The sequence below is a fragment of the Ambystoma mexicanum genome, chromosome 1q (genome assembly GCF_040938575.1).
Source record: "Ambystoma mexicanum isolate Mex_15411 chromosome 1q, UKY_AmexF1_1, whole genome shotgun sequence".
Classification (NCBI taxonomy): Eukaryota; Metazoa; Chordata; class Amphibia; order Caudata; family Ambystomatidae; genus Ambystoma; species Ambystoma mexicanum.
The window spans coordinates 86,094,995-86,112,538 of NC_090922.1; positions in this window are offsets into that span (position 1 = coordinate 86,094,995).

Consider the following 17,544-nt stretch of genomic DNA (forward strand, 5'->3'; position numbering starts at 1 on the left):
CACTTGCTGATTTCATTGATAGTAGTATTAAACACCTGGTATCTGAGATCCCAGCATACCTCAAAGATACAACACATACTTTGCAAATACTACAAGGGATAATCTGGAAGCCTACATACAACTTAGTGACTCTGGATGTGGCAGCTCTATATACATCAATTCAACACAAACTAGCCTTGGACACGATTGACTTCAGTTTCAGAACTTACTCAGCCTCCCACTATACACATGTTCAGATGATCAAAAGTTTTTTGGAATTCACACTCACGCATAACCAGTTTCTTTTTAATGGAGACTATTATTCGCAAATAAAAGGTATTGCAATGGGGGCAAAATATGCGCCCTCTTTGGCCAATCTATTCATGGCCTTTTTTGAGGAAAGATACATTTTTCAGAATAATCCGTTCAATCATAATATTATCAGTTGGAAAAGGTACATTGATGATGTTCTGGCCATCTGGGAAGGTAGCAGGGAAGATTTCGAAGCATTCATGCTTTTTCTCAATGATAATTCTTTCGATATCAAATTCACAGGATATATGGATGCAGTAGCAATTACTTTTCTTGATCTCAAAATCAATATTGTATCTAACACTATCGAAACCTGCACGTTCAGGAAAGCCACTGCAGTTAACTCAATATTGCATGCCAGCAGTAGTCACAGACCCAAAGTTATTCAAAACATACCTAGAGGTGAAATGCTAAGAGCCAAGAGAAATTGTAGCCAAGATGCCATGTTCCAATCAGAATGTAAGTCTATTGGACGCAGATTTCGGGAAAGAGGTTATCCAATCCAACTAATTAGGCAAACCACAGATTCGGTGAAGAAAGTACCAAGATCGCAGTTATTGATAGAAAAGACAAAATTGTCTATCGAGAAATATCCTTTGCATGTTAACTTCATAACTAAATTTTCAAGTGATCACAAATTTATACAGTACATATTACAAAAGCACTGGCATATTTTGCACTTAGATCCGGATTTGACATTGGCCCTCATTACGACCCTGGCGGAAAGGGGTTTACGCCGGCGTAAACCATGGCGCCCCTTTCCGCCTGAGTACGAGTTCCCGTAGCGCCATGGTGATTTTTACGCCTGCTTTTTGCAGGCGGTAAAAACCATGGGGCTACGGGACCTTGTTGTTAATTACGCCACCGTAATTTACGGTGGCGTAATTAACGCCTTCCCCACTCCCATTATACCCTATGGGGCAAAAATGGGAATGGGGAAGGGTAAATGGGGATTGGGGACTTACCGCCCCGCCAAGGTCGGAATGGGGCGGTAAGTCCGCCAACCACCATGGCGGAGTTGGCAGCTTAGCGCCATGGACCATGGTGCAAATTGCACCATGGTTCTCCGCCAAGGTCGTAATGAGGGCCATTGTATATTACTGACCATCCTAATATCATTTTCAAGAGGGCAACCACTTTGAGAAACATCCTTAGTCCCTCTTTCCTCAAACCTGACCCAATTGGACAGGAAAATTGGCTCACCGCAAGGACCAAACCAGCAGGCTTCTATAAATGTGGGTCATGTAATTTCTGTCAGCATGCCTTAGCACCTACCAAAATCTTTAGCTGTCACAATGGACTGGAAACCAAAATAATTGATTTTATCAATTGTCGAACGAAATACGTCATCTATGGTATACAATGTGTATGTCAGAAAATGTATATTGGCAGCACAATTAGAGAAGTACGCTTTAGGATTCGAGAACACCTCAACAATCTCAGCAGTCAGGACGTCAGACTACCTTTGGCTTCCCACTGGCAGAAACACCATCAACTGGACAATACCAAAGATATTAAATTCATCGGACTCAAACACATCAAACAACATCAGAGAGGTGGCAACAGAGAATTGATCCTACGACAGCAGGAAGCAAGAATGATTTGCAAACTTCGATGCCTGTCACTAGGCTTGAACCAAGACCATGAACTGAATGTGTTTTTATAAACTATGATAGCCCAATTGGTCGTAAACTTAACTAATATCATCTGGTTCCCATAGGCAACAGATCATTACTATTACGAGTGTCTATCATGATATACTATTTCATGACCTATTTTGTGCAAAATTCACCAATATTGTTCACCTTTTGTCTGAATATTCAATGTCAAGTATTAACCCATTTGTCATAGACCTACCTAATACTGCCGGCATCCATAGATTTGGATCACCCACTTCTTTAGCTTCAATAATTACTGTAAATATTAACAATATACTTAGCAATGATTATTGAGTGCTCAGTACATGTTGTTGCTACAATGCGCACTACAATCATTACTATATAATAGGAATTACAATTTGTTAGATACAACCAAGGTGCCCAGTAAGTGCCATGTTGACCATACAATGTTGGATGCTTAATCACTACTTCTAACTGTTCTACTGCCCTTTCTAATTCCAAAAATCCCATTGGATTTAATATCCTTTCCGGGTTTTTTTCCACAACCACATGCATGACACTTCTATGTTTTAAAATATGCACTTTACACTCAGTTGCATTACACTTATTACATGTGCAGCATTTAATACGACGATATAGCACTAGTCGCATTATTTGGTCTTTTTCTGTTTGCTCATATACCCACTACCTGGCCTTATTCCGGTTTTATATCAAAGTGTGCTAAATTGCATCTGTTATGCTCCCATGGGAACCTTTTTGGCTTTCAGTTTGTGCTGATATTGCAGTTTTATGCCTTGACACACGCCACCAGGCTCATGATTAATGGGAATACGTACCGGCAAGTCCTAGGTGCCAATATATAGGTTAGTGCACCTTTGCAATCAACTGTTTTTCTACATTCAAATTTTCTTTTTTCACACATTAGCTCAGTTATCATGCTCATTCTGGCGTATACATTTATCGTACAAGATATAGCAATCTTTTTCAGAAAAAACACTGTATTTCCCGAATGGACCGTCAAGAAATGAATATTTTCATGGTCTGCTTTATTTTCTTAGCAATGCATACTCTCCGTGCAGTCGGGATCCATTCCATGTCACATACCATGCCAGTACGTAACTGTTAACCTTAACCTTCAATTGTGACACACTATAAGTTAGTACTTTACCTTTCAAGTATACGGTCCTACTGCAAGACACAGAATATGTGCATGGTTTCAACAAGTGCACATTAAAAGAGCATTTCCTTCACTTCCGGCTTGACACCAGTTACCAAGCAACCAGGTCACGTTACCTCGTCACCTGACTACCTCAGAGGCGGTTACTATGGTAACCCCCAGTCACTGCCGATGCTCACAGTGTTCCAGAAGCAAACCGCCATTGGGCACGCATATTCAGAGCTCTTGCCGGTAAGCCAGTTGCTACGCACTTTTGCCCTGCCAGTTCACTTAGGCTGTATACAATATCAAATAACGCATACACGTTGTACTGCTTGTTTTGTAGATTTCGGCTAAAATTAAAGGCGAAAGCACTTTTAATACGTGCTCACAATTTTACCGCTTGCTGCCTTAGCAGCACACCATCCGTGATACAACTACGGCTAGAATTGAGTCTGGTAACTATAGCCTTTACATTTTTCTAAAATAGCATAACGACGATTGCACTAATAAACTGGCAGTGTAGAACTTTTGACTTCATGACTTGCCTAATTGGTTTTACAGCCCACTGACTTGGCCAGTAAACGTTTTCGTGGATCTCCCAATTCCTAATCTTTCTAATCACAACTCAGAACAAATCAAGCATAATCACTAAAAGGTATGCCCTGTCTTATTTATTTAACATGTTAACATCTGGAGTTAGTAATTATATGCATTATTCTAACGGTATGTTTTTATTCTTTATTTTTTATTTTTTTCTCTCCTGCATCCTTATGCCTTTTTGCTCCGACCAACTCCCCCTACTCTGCTTTTGGTTAAATAACAGTGAATGTTACAAGAAACATATTACAGGTCTAGTTTGAAATGTATTTGTATGCCCTGAAGACGGCCTTTTTAGGTTGAAACACGTGTTGGCATCGCATGGCATAATGGAATTTCTTTAGTATTGATGTTTATTTTGTTTTGATCAAATTTCGAGGCATTGCATGGTATAATGGAATTTCTTTAGTATTGGTGTCTATTTTGTTTTGATCAAATTTCGAACACATGAACCCTAGCATGTGTGCACCATATGGCATAATGGAATCCTTTTAGTCATCGTGATTATTTTGCTCTGTTTGAATTTTTGAACACATGTACTTTTTCAAAAATGTGTGTCTTCTTTTGTGAATCTACTTCATTTGAATTAAACATCAGATGCGCATATTTGTGATCACTTCCCCATCTACTTTTGCTTAAAATTCGCCACAGCAAGCTTTTTCAAATTGGTTTACTCAGCGCAGCCTGTGTAGATGGTAACTTTCAAGAATTTGTAATACTTTAAGGTGATAGTGGTAGATCAATCACCTTACCACCTACACGACAGCAGCTAAACAAATATTTTTCTCATAGCCATTTAAACTATTAGGCGTGCACAATCCTGAATAGGACTCTACTCCCACAACCTCATCATTATTCTGTTACAGAAGGTTGACTACTGTCGGAAGTGTCCTTATCTAGTTGGGTCTGAAGTTCTTCTTCGTGTTGCTGTTCATTGTACAACATTGTTTTGTACTTCGTAAAGTTCACATCGGTGATAGTGCTTTCATTTGCTTTGAAAGCATTTTCATAGCAGTCATAGTTATCTAGTATCTCTTCCTCTTTTCTCCATGATTTAAAAAGTTGTAGCAGAGACATGTAATATAGTTCTTTCTGTCGAGGAGTTTTGACAATTTGACATGATTACTTAAGTTTCATTTGGTAAGTTTCAATAAGCTGCCTTCACAATCTGTCACTCTCTATTTACCTTTGCTTTCATCAAGTTTTATATTATTTTTGTATGCAAAGTTTTGAGCTATGTGGTATAGACACATGCTTTCCAAAGTGCTACTCCTGTTCGGATAGTATGTGTCCACTAAATTGTTTTTTAAAATGTCTTGGCTGTTGGGATCATTTCTTGCTATTGTTTCTATGTTCTCATATGATTTCAGAACTCGTTTTCTAGATTTAGCAGGACCAAGACTTAGCCATACTATGTTGTCTGATTTTCCATACAAAGCAGTACCGGTTAAACAATCTGCCGCTTCATAGGCGCCACATTCTCTATGAGAGAGCATTTTTATGCCTAGGCTGTGCAATTTCTGAGATAGTGTTTTCTCTGATGATAGGTCTTTCCAGAGGTCTTGAAGGTCTGTTTTTTTCTGCTTTTGTTAAGTAGGCTGTAACATATGTGCAACTGCAGTGGAATTGTCGGCAATGTACTGCACATCTATGTTTGCATTTCATAAGAGGGCAATGATTGTATTGTAATCATTGATATATTTTGATTCTTCTGTTCTTTTTATGTAATACATGTTCTTAGGTGATTTACCTTTAACACTATGTCGAACTGAAGACATGAAGTTGGTCACTTCACCTGTTTCTGTAACTGGTCTAGGGAAACCAAAGCGGCATTTGGCATAGTATTTCCCTTTGCTTTTGTATTTGCGACGACAATATTTGCCACATTTGTGTCTCTGAAATTGTAAAATCTGTTCATGCAGGACACTATGTGTCCGTTGTGAAGGGATTTCACAAGTGACATATTTTTGGATGAACTGCAAAACAGTGGCATTACTGTCGTTGCCAAATGTAGGTGCACCTTTGATCCATAAAAGCATGTGAATATGTGGTGCTCCTCTCGCTTGGTATTCTTTTCTCCAAAAGAAGTGTTGCACTTCTCCAAGGGGAGGAACAGTTTTATTACAAATAAAGTGTAGCATAGCAATGAAACGATGATGGAAATATCTTGACAGATTAACTGGATCTAGAGAGCAAAGTTCTCCAGGTGTTAATATATCTATGTTGTTTTTGTTGTTGTTTGATATGCGTAGGAACTCATGTAAATCTTCCCATGCATATTCTGCACAACTTAGTGTAACAAACCAAGTTGGTGGTCCATGGTTTCTGATCATACAACGTACGTCTCCGTGCCGTCGGAACCAGTATTCTTTTGTACCACCGATGTTTGCAAACAAATTTGTTATACTTGATTGTAAAACCTCATCTTTTTCTTGTACTTTTTGTATTAATTGCGTAGCTGACATATTTTGAAAGTGGGTTCCAGATTTCAAAATGTTTGGAACTCTGTAACATAGCGTTGCTAGTTCACTTTTCAAAAAGTAGGTGGAATATGTATTCCACATTTTGTCTAAATCTGGGATTTTGCGAATAAATTTGTAATGAGCAGTATTCTGATGCCGTAATCTGAGTGGGTCTATCATTGTATCTTCCGCCTTTGCCAGTAGGAAATAGCAGTGGAAAAGCATGTGCTTCTATACTTTTTTCCCATATGCTCATTGGTGACCCTTTGGTTTGTCGCATTTGTAAGTTTCTAGTGCATCATCTATGCTTTCATTGGAATGCAATGAATGAATTGTGTAATGGTTCAAAAGAGTGGATTCTGCAGCAGGATCGAGAAGTTCAAATTGACCAGTTTCTGACGACTCTTGAATTATTTCAGTTGTTTCCCTTAAGCATTCTTCAATATTTATTTCTTTGTAGTATTTGTTAGTGTCTTTCAGATATTGCAAGGCTTGTCTAACTTTATGTAAATCCACCTGTTGTTGCCACTTTTTTTGTCTTTTATTGGTACACCATTTACCAAGACAATTAAAGAATGCTCTCTTGGACGTTGCACTCCTAGAGTGTGTACATTTTCTGTTAGATCTAAAGGCAAATAAACTACTTTGCCACAAATGCCTTTCACCAATTCAGAGGGAGGTAATTTTGCTGTTTTTGGTTGAAGGCGCATAATTGCTTGAAATGGGTGAACTGGTTGAATTATGATGCTCTCATACAAATTGAGTTGTTGCAGGGGTTTTGGTAGTGGGAACAATTCCAAATTATTTGTGATAGCACGTGAAGGAGTTTGGTTGTTGTCCAGTTTTGTGCAGTAACTGCAACATATTAGGGATTCACTTATTTGGTATTTGTTTTCTGCTAAAAGGTACAGAGCTGATTCAAACCATTTGGAATCTTCATTGTCTTCTGTTCTGTGTGTTAAGTCTATATTTTTTGTGTTCCTTTTGTAAAACGTTCTGCGGCAACACACACACACATGGTTTGGTACTTAAGCCGATGTACTTTTAAATTTTAGTATTTCTTTTTTGTATGTGTGTAATAGAAGGTTGCTATGTGTAGAATTGTTGCTAGTCTGTTCTAAAACTATTGCATTTTGTAAGTGGCTTTCACTTCCAAAATATTTTCTCAGGATACGCTCGATTTCTTTTTGTAGGTATTTGGGTGTACCATGCAGAAGAGTGTTATTTAAATTGGCTAATTCTAAAGATGGACTTTTAGCATAGTATATTATATACACTAGATTTCTTACATTTGAATGATATATTAATATCCTTTTGATATCATAGAAGGTGCTTTTGCAAATAGGTCCTGAAATGCAGGCTAATGAATGTCCTTGTAGTCCTGTGTATTTGCGCACTGTACAGATATCCATATTTTGCAGCACTTTCATTTTAATTTTGTCTTTACCTTTCACATACTGATTGAGAAACCGATGTAAAGAATTGAAAGATTTGTTAGGAATGTCACACATTGACGTGCATGGCCATTTGTATACTGGACGGTCTGGTTCAGTCAAATCGAGAGGTAATTCTGAGTTTTCAGGGCATAGTTTTGTAAGCAATGTTTCTTGTTCCATGATGCTATTATTGATTTTTTCATACCCTTGTCCACTGCTATGGTTGGCAATTGTGTTTGTTTGATTTTGTTTGTATGCCTCTTCATTAAAATATGGTTTTGTGGTTGTTGTGTGACTCCATTCACCTCCACAGATATGTAAGAAGTTATTTTTGTTGACATTCAGTTTATTGATAAGTTTCTTTTGTAGTTTAGTACTTAGTTTTGTTAGTGGTTTCATCCTATTTAACAGTAATATAAACAACTTCCTTTTGAGAAGGATTGCACTGTCCACGAGAGCTTGTAGGATTAATTTTCTACGGTAGGTTTTAAGGGTTGAGGATGATTTCGGTCCTCTTCCTATTAGATTCTGAAGGACTCTGTGTTGAAACATTTTTGCTAAAATACTTTTTTTATTATGGGTTCTTGTTACTATATCAGGATTAATAGGAGCATTGTTAGCAGTACTGGTAGCCAATTTTCTGTGAAGCGTTTTGTGTTTCGTGCCACATTTTGATGGAAGAGGTAAAGTTTCGGTAGTTGAAGCTTCCTTTGTTTCGCTAAACGGCTGTATTAGCTGTTTTGTTCCAACGTTCTCTACAAACTCTGCTACAGATGGATGCTTACTTTGGACACTTTTATTTTTATTTGCTCTATTTCTGCGTTCCTTTCTATGGACTTGCTTTTTGGCAGCCATTCTTTGGGGTCTGTTGAAAAAAAGAAGGCATGTTTTGGTCTGTTGTACAATGTCTGTGTGCTGTGTGCATGCGTGCATGAGTTTGATGGGGAAGCTCTTTATTGTGGTGTGTGAATGTGCATTGGGCTGTTACAATGATTTGGGAAGGCTATTTTTCTGTTTCTATACTACTACAATGTGCTTCATATGAGGGTACAAAGTTAGCTAGTGATGAGGAGAAGCATCAATAGTAAACGTAATTGTATAAAATTGAAACAGCTATTTTATTTCTAGCACTAACATTCTAAGGCTTCTGTATGTTATTTGAGTTCCAAAAACACATGGATTTGTGAGCCATTTTGCCTGTTATTCTTTATTTAATAAATGGGGATTTGTGGGTAGGATGGTTCAGAAATCAATGTTTGTTTTGGTGCGCAAATTAAATAAATAACCCACACAGTCTCTTTGAGGAACAGTAAGAATATAAAGGTAGTACTGTACTTACTTTTTTTTGCAAAATGACCAGGCTTCTTCGGATATGTTGTTTGCAGTGTAGATGCTGTTGATTTTCAGGAGAGTAGTCTTCACTGCGATTGTAAAACGAAGAAGTTAGTAACTTTGTGTGTTTAAAGCAGTGATGTTACTGTACATGTTAATTTTGCATGTTTCGTCGGAGTATTCTCCTTTGATATCTCAACACAGTGCATGTGTGCATTTCACTTCACTATGTGCTGCCTTTGTATGTTATTTGCAGTATGTTAGTTGAACGTGATTCGCAAATGAGTAAAATGTTTTGTTTATGAAAATGCCTTGGTTTTTTTAAGCTGTTTTGCCATAGCAGAGAGGTTTGTAAGTGATAGGTCATTATAGTACATGGGAAAAATTTCACTACTTTCATATTATAAGTACGAATCCAAAAAATCAGGAGACCCTCAGAGGGAGATGTCACCACAGCAATCGGGAGCATTTATTTTTCTCATATGATCGCATTGGATGTATCATTAATGTAGGATGTACACAGTAAAAAATTGAGACATTTTCTAATGGAAAATCGAGTTTTGCGCTAAATAGGGAGGGTTGTTACGTATGTATACATTGTGCGGGAGACAGTAAGAAATAGTGCGGTGGTCAATGAAAAATCAGAAGTCTTTCACTTAAAGGGGGAGCATTGCTATGTATTGGCTATGCAGAATTAGTGGCATTAGTTTGTTTAAATTAAATTATAAGGGTTGCACATGTTCTCTGAATAAAATATGCATACCTCTACTTTATACTCATGTATGTGCGCATGCATGGATCTGTACGTAGAAATTCACAACACTTGCACAGTAGTTTTTCAAGTAGGTGCTTTGCAATGATATGCGACTTGAATTCAGAGTGATATATGATATGATATGATAGGTTATTTATAACGCGCTTAATACCCAGAGGTTTCTAAGCGCGGACCCAGGGATCGAACCTGTGTTGCTCCGTGTCGTCTTGTTTCCAAGTCGAGCACGCTGCCGCTGAGCTATCCTCCTGGGTGATCAATAGTACATTTGAAGTGCGAAATTTTGATGACGGAGTTAGATGTAGAGATGTTGAATGTGATTGGTGGATGGTTGTGTGACTGCTTAGCTGTGTCCAATGAGGGAACGGATTCGCGAGTGATGTGGAAAGGGTAGAAGGACTGGCTAAGAGTTACGTGCCGCACGTAGACAACGCTTGTCCGTGGGCAGGGCGTGTCACATACGGGGTCTACAGCAAATCCAGCATGGAAAGGGGACTGTAGGCATCAGCCAATCAGATGTTCACATTGCTCTTTTGTGTCGAAAGACGGTGCGTATACTGAAGATGGGAGAGGTGGATATATTTTTGTCAATGGTTTACAGCACTATTCCGAAAGTAGGCATGTGGCACACAATTTCGTTGTGAGAGGAGTGGCAGTGGTGTGGAGCGCTGATACTGATCGCAATGTTGCGGCAATTCTCCAAGTTTGCAGAGACATGCGTAGGATGACCACTCCCCATGTGGTACTTTTGCACTACGTTGCTTGCCATTTGGGCTACGTGAGTTCACGTACTTTGTTGGAAGATTTGGAACAGTTGGTTCAAGCAGTCATGAACATCTTTCCACAGCAAAAGTAATTTTTTCTGGGTTACTCCCTAGAGGAAAATGGGACAACAGTTCTGTTTTCTGTCCTGATCAAAGTATTGTGAGGTGTAACATCAATCGCGGGATGCGTGCTTTCATGTTACGCGCTGGTATGTTTTTCTGCAGCCACGAGAACATTGTTCCCAGTAATGCGGCTTATTTTGAAGCAGATGGTGTTGCATTACCTTCTTTGGGAAATGCCATGTTCTTTTGGAATGTAAGGCTTGCTTTGGGGAAGGTTCTGTAATGACTGTAGGAGTAATGTAAGAAGAAAAAATATTTTCAAAAAACAAAATAACAGGTGTCTGTAAGGCATCTGCCCAAAAAAAAAAAGCCTCTTTTCAGAGCCCACCTTAAAGGGGAAAAGAGGAATAATATTTAAATGTACAGTCGTCATGCTTTGATCCTCTATGTGTCCGCGGACATGGCGGTAGTTTGCAGGCAGCGCGTATTACCAACGGGGATTCTGGGGTGGAGTCGCATGCAAATGAGAATGTGCGAAGGTAGGGAATGGTCAGTAAAGTTCAGTGGGTGTGTTCTGAACATGGACATTTTGTGAGAATGTTTTTTCCCTGACAGGAGACCAGACAGCCATGGCTCTGTGTGCTTGAAAACACATTGTATGGCTTTTGGGAGACTCATGGATACATTGGTTGAAGGTGCATGCAGAAAGTTGCGGTCTATGTGCAGATCTTGGATTTCCTCATGTGGAAGTGCACTGGCGTGCGTGGAATGAGATGGCTGGACTTGGTACCTCTATGTGCTACTTTACAGACAGAGGTTCATCTAGATATAATTATCATTAATTGCGGAGGAAACAGTTTAGGCCATGTCCCTGGAATTTCTTTGCAATTTGCAATGAAGGAAGGACTTGCAAAGGTCATGGACATGTTTCCAAATTGCCAAATAGTTTTTTCCCATATTGCACAAAGACAAATATGGCTGCGTCTTCTGCATTTGGTCCACAAATGGAGAAAGCAAGGCGCAATGTTAATAAGGCTGTTTGTGCCTTTCTAAGAGATGTTGGCATGTCCTCATTCCACAATGAAAACATTTTGTTTCGCAGCACTTTAATTTTTCGCGGAGATGGAGTCCATCTCACATATGCTGGCAATCAGATTTTTCTTTGCAATGTACAAAATGCATTGCAACCTTTTTTGGATTCATAGTCACCTATTTGGTAATCCATTTTTTCCAATCTACAGTTTTTGAAACACACAAAACACCACTGAAAAGCTATTTTCAGAGCCACCATTTACTCCCAGCGAAAAGTGCATTGGTTTTGCTCCGCTTGCACCCTCCATTTTTGTGAGTCCTACGACTGTCCGCAGACTTTTTGAAAAATGCGCGGGGGCCTACAACGGTCACTTGATAGTTCTATTGTTAAACTGAGAAAGGCGGCTCTGAAAAGAGCCTTTTTTGTAATTTTTGTTGTTTTCCACTTTATTGCTTTTGAGCACATGACACACTAGGAGAGGAGGGCAAAGGAGGGTAAGAAAGGGACACCAACCACGGGGATAAGAAAGGGCAGGTGCAGAGAGAAAGATGTAGGGTGGGCTTTACTTAGGTAGGGAGCAGTTCTTCTGGTGCTCTGTGACCGTAGCCTCAAAAGCACTTTGAAGACTCTCCCCCCATGCAGAGTACTGCATCACAGTACACACACAATATTGTGACCCTCGAAAGGTAAGGGTCAACAGCATCGCAAATGGCTTGTGAGGCAGCTGGAGGGATGCGCTCCCCCACAGGAGTGTCTCTTGTGATGAGAGGATCGGACATGGAGGATGCTGTGGAAGAACTCAATCTACTATGTTCTTCACATGGCACCACCTTGCGAATGTCCGCACTGTGGAACGAAGTTAGGTGTCGCTTCATGGTTGTCGTACCAAAGCTGTACACACCAGGTCTCCCGCGACTCAGCACCAACTTGCACTGGTTACACCTGACCTGGTTCGCACGTGCTTTTGGTACGTGCCCATAAATGGTAAACAACCGCCACACCCACGACTCCTGGCGAGTGCTTGTAGTGCGCAGTTCCTCCACCTCATTCTCTTCTTCCTCGCTCTCTACATCCTCACCTGTATTTCCCTCTGCAGGCCCTTGGGGAGGTGGTGGCGGTGGAAGGTTTGGGGGTGGTGCTGAGGCTAATGAAGCAACACTAGCCATGGATGCCATAAGGATTAGTCGGCTAATGTTCACTACAGCAGTAAAGTTAGCACAACTCAATCTGCTATAGCCAGAAACACAATGAAGATGAGCTCGGGGTGTGGGCATTTATAGGGGTGGAGGGGTGCGGCTCGTGACCATATTGATCACTCAAAAGCATTGCAAAAATTCTAAACAATAAGTTCAAAGGTAGGGCCATTGTATGGGACATGTAAAATGGTTATTTTATACTATAAAATAATTTCCCCTGTTTGTATAAGTTCTTTTGAAAGGTTGCGGAAGCAGACAAACTGCGCAAATTAGTCCACAAGCTCAGCGTGGGTGCGGTCACATGATGACGTCCTGAACACATCCGCGAGGGAAATGGGTGCCCGCTGGATAGCAAATGCAGAGTAACGGCTGTGCGCATGCACGCAGGTGTTCTACGGACAGTGCTTAGGTCCTGAAAGTAATTAAAAGTGTGACACAAGTGACACAGACAGCTACAGACAGGCACAATGTTCGCAGTACTTATGGGTGTAGTGTGCATGTGCCTACATGATCTGCTGACTGTACGGCCAGATACAGTGTCCTTAGGACACCTCCATTTTGTTTGACTACGGACATTCTGGCCACCGCGCCTTTTCTACGGATAGTTCTATCTTGGCTGCGGACGGTACAGGCAGGTACAGTGTCCTTAAGACACTCCCATTTTGTTCATTTACAGACATCCTGGACACCTGGTGTGTTCTAAGAACATGTTTTATGTCGTTTGTGAGCAGTACAGAGAGGTATAATGTCCTTAGGACGTCCCATTCTGTTCATTTACGCACAACTTGAACAGATGGTGCATTCTAAGATCAGTTCCATCTTGGTTGCCATTGGTACGGGTAGGTGTATTGCCGTTACAACATCCATATTCTGTTGCTTACGGCTAGCTCGAACAAGCGCGCTGTCCGTGGACATTTTAACTCTTTTTTAAAAAAAAAATTGCCTCATACCCTTCCACTACAACTAACATAAAAAACGTTCAATACACACACACACATCCATCAAGAGAAATACAGGGGGAAGCAGATACTGAAACAAATATAGGGGAATGAGGGTTTAACACGGGCCGGTTGTGAGGGGATGATTTGTGAGGGGATGAAGGGATGGATGTTTCATCAGAATGTCTGTTTTCTTCTTGAAGGTTTGGGGATGGTTCACTGGGAAATGGAGAAGGGGGGCAGGTACAGGTGGGACAGTGATATTGTATTTTTCCTCTCACATATTCCTCCACAAATTGCCTTAAACTGTTAAAACTGTCATTTAGTATGTCCATTTTCACTTCTATCCTTTTCAGCCTGTCTTCCTCTGTGTCGTTTGTTGGCCTTTCTTCTTTTTTTACCTGGTCTGTTAAAAATAAATATACATACGTTAAATGGCCATAAAATACTGACCATTAATTTGCTTATGCAGAGTAGTGAGTACCATTATTATCGCTGTCTTCGGACATTTCCCCAATTGGAAAATTCTCCTCCAGCCACTCCAAAGTACTGCACATTTCTGTGTGAAAACAACATAAACACATATTTGTTTCTGCCCCTCATACAAAAAAAAGTACACACACATATAAGAAAAATTAAGTTCACTTACTATTTTGTTGTAATTTGTCTTCGTTGTACTGTGTGCGTCTACTGTCGCTCCTGGCTGCACAGTTTCTGTGAGGTAATTACATTGGAGTCATACCTTTTTTTATTATGGTATAATCCATTTCATTCTACATGGTCATTAAATGCATGGTTATTGTTTCAGACGTTTTGGTTCACCTATTTATTTATTAGTACTTATAATGTCTTTATGTTTCCTTTTTCAAAGTTGTGCATTTTTCATATAACACAATAGTACAATTTCAGATACCCCCTGACTGTTTGGGTACTGTTGATCTCGTCCGTGCCCATCCGCAGACAGGCGCTCAGTCCGTGACTTTCAAATATCATTAGCAAGGGGGTTCAGTATGTTCTATGTTACATGTATATAAAGTAAGGAAATTATACTACATATCTCCCAAAATCATATGATGAAAGTGTATATTCAGTAAAAAAAACTTTATTAACGAGATGTTATGATTAAGTTCCCCTTCTAAAAACCTGTGAAATTCAGTAAAAAAAATACTTTGTTAAAGGGACGTTATGGTTAAGTTGCCCTACTAAAAACCTGTGGAATTCACTAAAAAACTTTACAAACGTGACATTATGGTTCAAAGTAAAACCGAAAACCCCTTGAAATTCGCCAGTTATGGTAGGCTAAGCAACTATACCTGCCCGCCCCACTGTGCACTGCTAACACTAACACCCAGGACATCAAAAATGGCATCACAAATGTCATTGATGACATCACTGATGATTGACATCACTGATGATATCATATGTGTAGCCCCTTTGTTTTTGTTCACTGCCATATATACATATATATATATTCAGCAAAAAAACTTTTTTAAAGTGATGTTATGGTTCAAAGTAAAACCGAAAATCCCTTGACATTCGCTCGTTATGGTAAGCTAAGCAACCATAACTCGCGCCACCTTCGTCCATTGCTAAGACTAACACCCAGGACATCAAAGATGACATCACAAATGTCATTGATGACATCACTGATGACATCACATGTGCATGTACTTTTCATGAAAAGTCTGCACAAGGGAGTCTTATTATAATGTTGATAAAAGAACGGTCAAGGGTCATTGGAATAGATGACATGAGCTATGTGGTGCATTAAGCAGTGCATTGACATAAATACCATTCTATTGTGAAGTTCTTCACAGTGTTATAATGTAGTCATGTATAGACATAAGCATTGTATGCAGCATACATGATGAAGGTGCAATATTCATAATCTTCCCATGTTAAATAGTGAAATGGTAAATGCTTTCCTATTAGAGTTTTGTGTACTGTGCACATGTTATAAGTAGCTAATGAAACCAACTTCCTATATAATTTAATTATTACACACAAAACACAAAGACATAACAACAAATAGAAATATGAGTATATACAGTGAAAGTGAAGTATGCAAAAAAGCAGCAGTACAACCAGACATTTTTCATAACCTACCTGGTTATTTCTATGCAGAGAAATGATTGTTCTGCTTCAAACCTACTACTTCCCTTTGAATAACTATCACATGATGTGCCTGCACCCTAAAGAGAGTAATGCGAATACATATATGAGCATATCCACAGAAAGTACAGTAATAAAAAAAAACTGCAGACCAATAAGAAAGTGTTGATAACCTTACTGATTGTCTTCACACACAGAAAGCATTGGTATCTTTCAAGTGCGTATTCTCCCTATGTATATGTTTCATATGCTAAGAGTGAATATACATATATTCAGTAAAAAAAACTTTGTTAAGGGGAAGTTATGGTTAAATTGCCCTAATAAAAACCTCTGCAATTCACAAAAAAAACTTTACAAACGTGACATTATGGTTCAAAGTAAAACCGAAAAACCCCTGAAATTCGCCAATTGTGGTAGGCTAAGTGACCACAACTGCCCGCACCACTGTCCTCTGCTAACACTAACACCCAGGACATGAAAGATGGCATCACAAATGTCATTAATAACATCACTGATTACATCACATGTTATGGTAAGCTAAGCAACCATAACTCGCGCCACCACTGTGCACTGCTAAGACTAACACCCAGGAAATCAAAGATGACATCACAAATGTCATTGATGACATCACTGATGACATCACATGTGCATTTAGTTTTCATGCACAGCCTCCACAATGGATTGTCATTACAATATTGGCAGAAACGTATCACTAATCACTGAACCACTTTGTGTTAGCAGAGGACAGTGGTGCGGGCAGTTATGGTCGCTTAGCCTACCATAACTGGCGAATTTCAGGGGTTTTTCGGTTTTACTTTGAACCATAATTGCACGTTTGAAAAGTTTTTTTTGTGAAGTGCACAGGTTTTTGGTAGGGCAACTTAACCATACGTCCCCTTAACAAAGTTTTTTTTTACTGAATTTCACAGGTTTTCAGCAGAGCAACTTAACCATACCGTCCGTCTTGCTAAGTTTTTTTTCTAAAGATGATCGGTTGACAGTAGTGCCACGTAACCATAATCTAAAGCAATCTCTGACTTATTTAAACACCTTCCAGAGAATACCACTTGACAATATGCTGGTGTACAGCACAGTAACGTGTCCCAGAATCCGTAAACACTTAACACTAAGATGTTTGTTGCGTGGACAATGTGGAAACAGATTTCATATTGATATAGGAACGTCCACCTGCAACATGTGCCTTGCACAGCACCAACATGTATTGGTCGTTATCCATTAAAAATGTAGTGCACATTGCATACTTTCAACAAAAGTTTTAGTTATCTGAAAATGACATCAGCTAAGGCCATCCATCCTCCCCAACAAAACAACAGCATTACTGTAATGAAGTAGCATGACAAACACTGCCCCAACCTTAGAAATAACAAACGCACAATATTTTTGCACCGGCTACCCACTCCCCCATATCATTGTTTGATACGTCTTTACTAATTTCCGTTCTCAAATGGCCTTATTAGCTGCCCTACCAAAAAAGAAAGCCATCTGTTAACAAAGTAAATGTTGCGTTAAGAACCACCTTTCACAGTACAGGACATAGACGCAATAAGATTTGACAATAATAGTATAGATGTGCAAACCATTAGCGTGTGCTATGGAAAAATGGGATTTCTGGTTAAACAAAATGCTTTTACAAGATGGCCACCATCGAAAGGAAAGGCGGTTGTTCCATACATAGCCCTTCTTCGCTTTCCATGACAGCAAGGAAAAAGCAACAGTATGTACCGTGACGCAGAACCTGTAAATAAACAT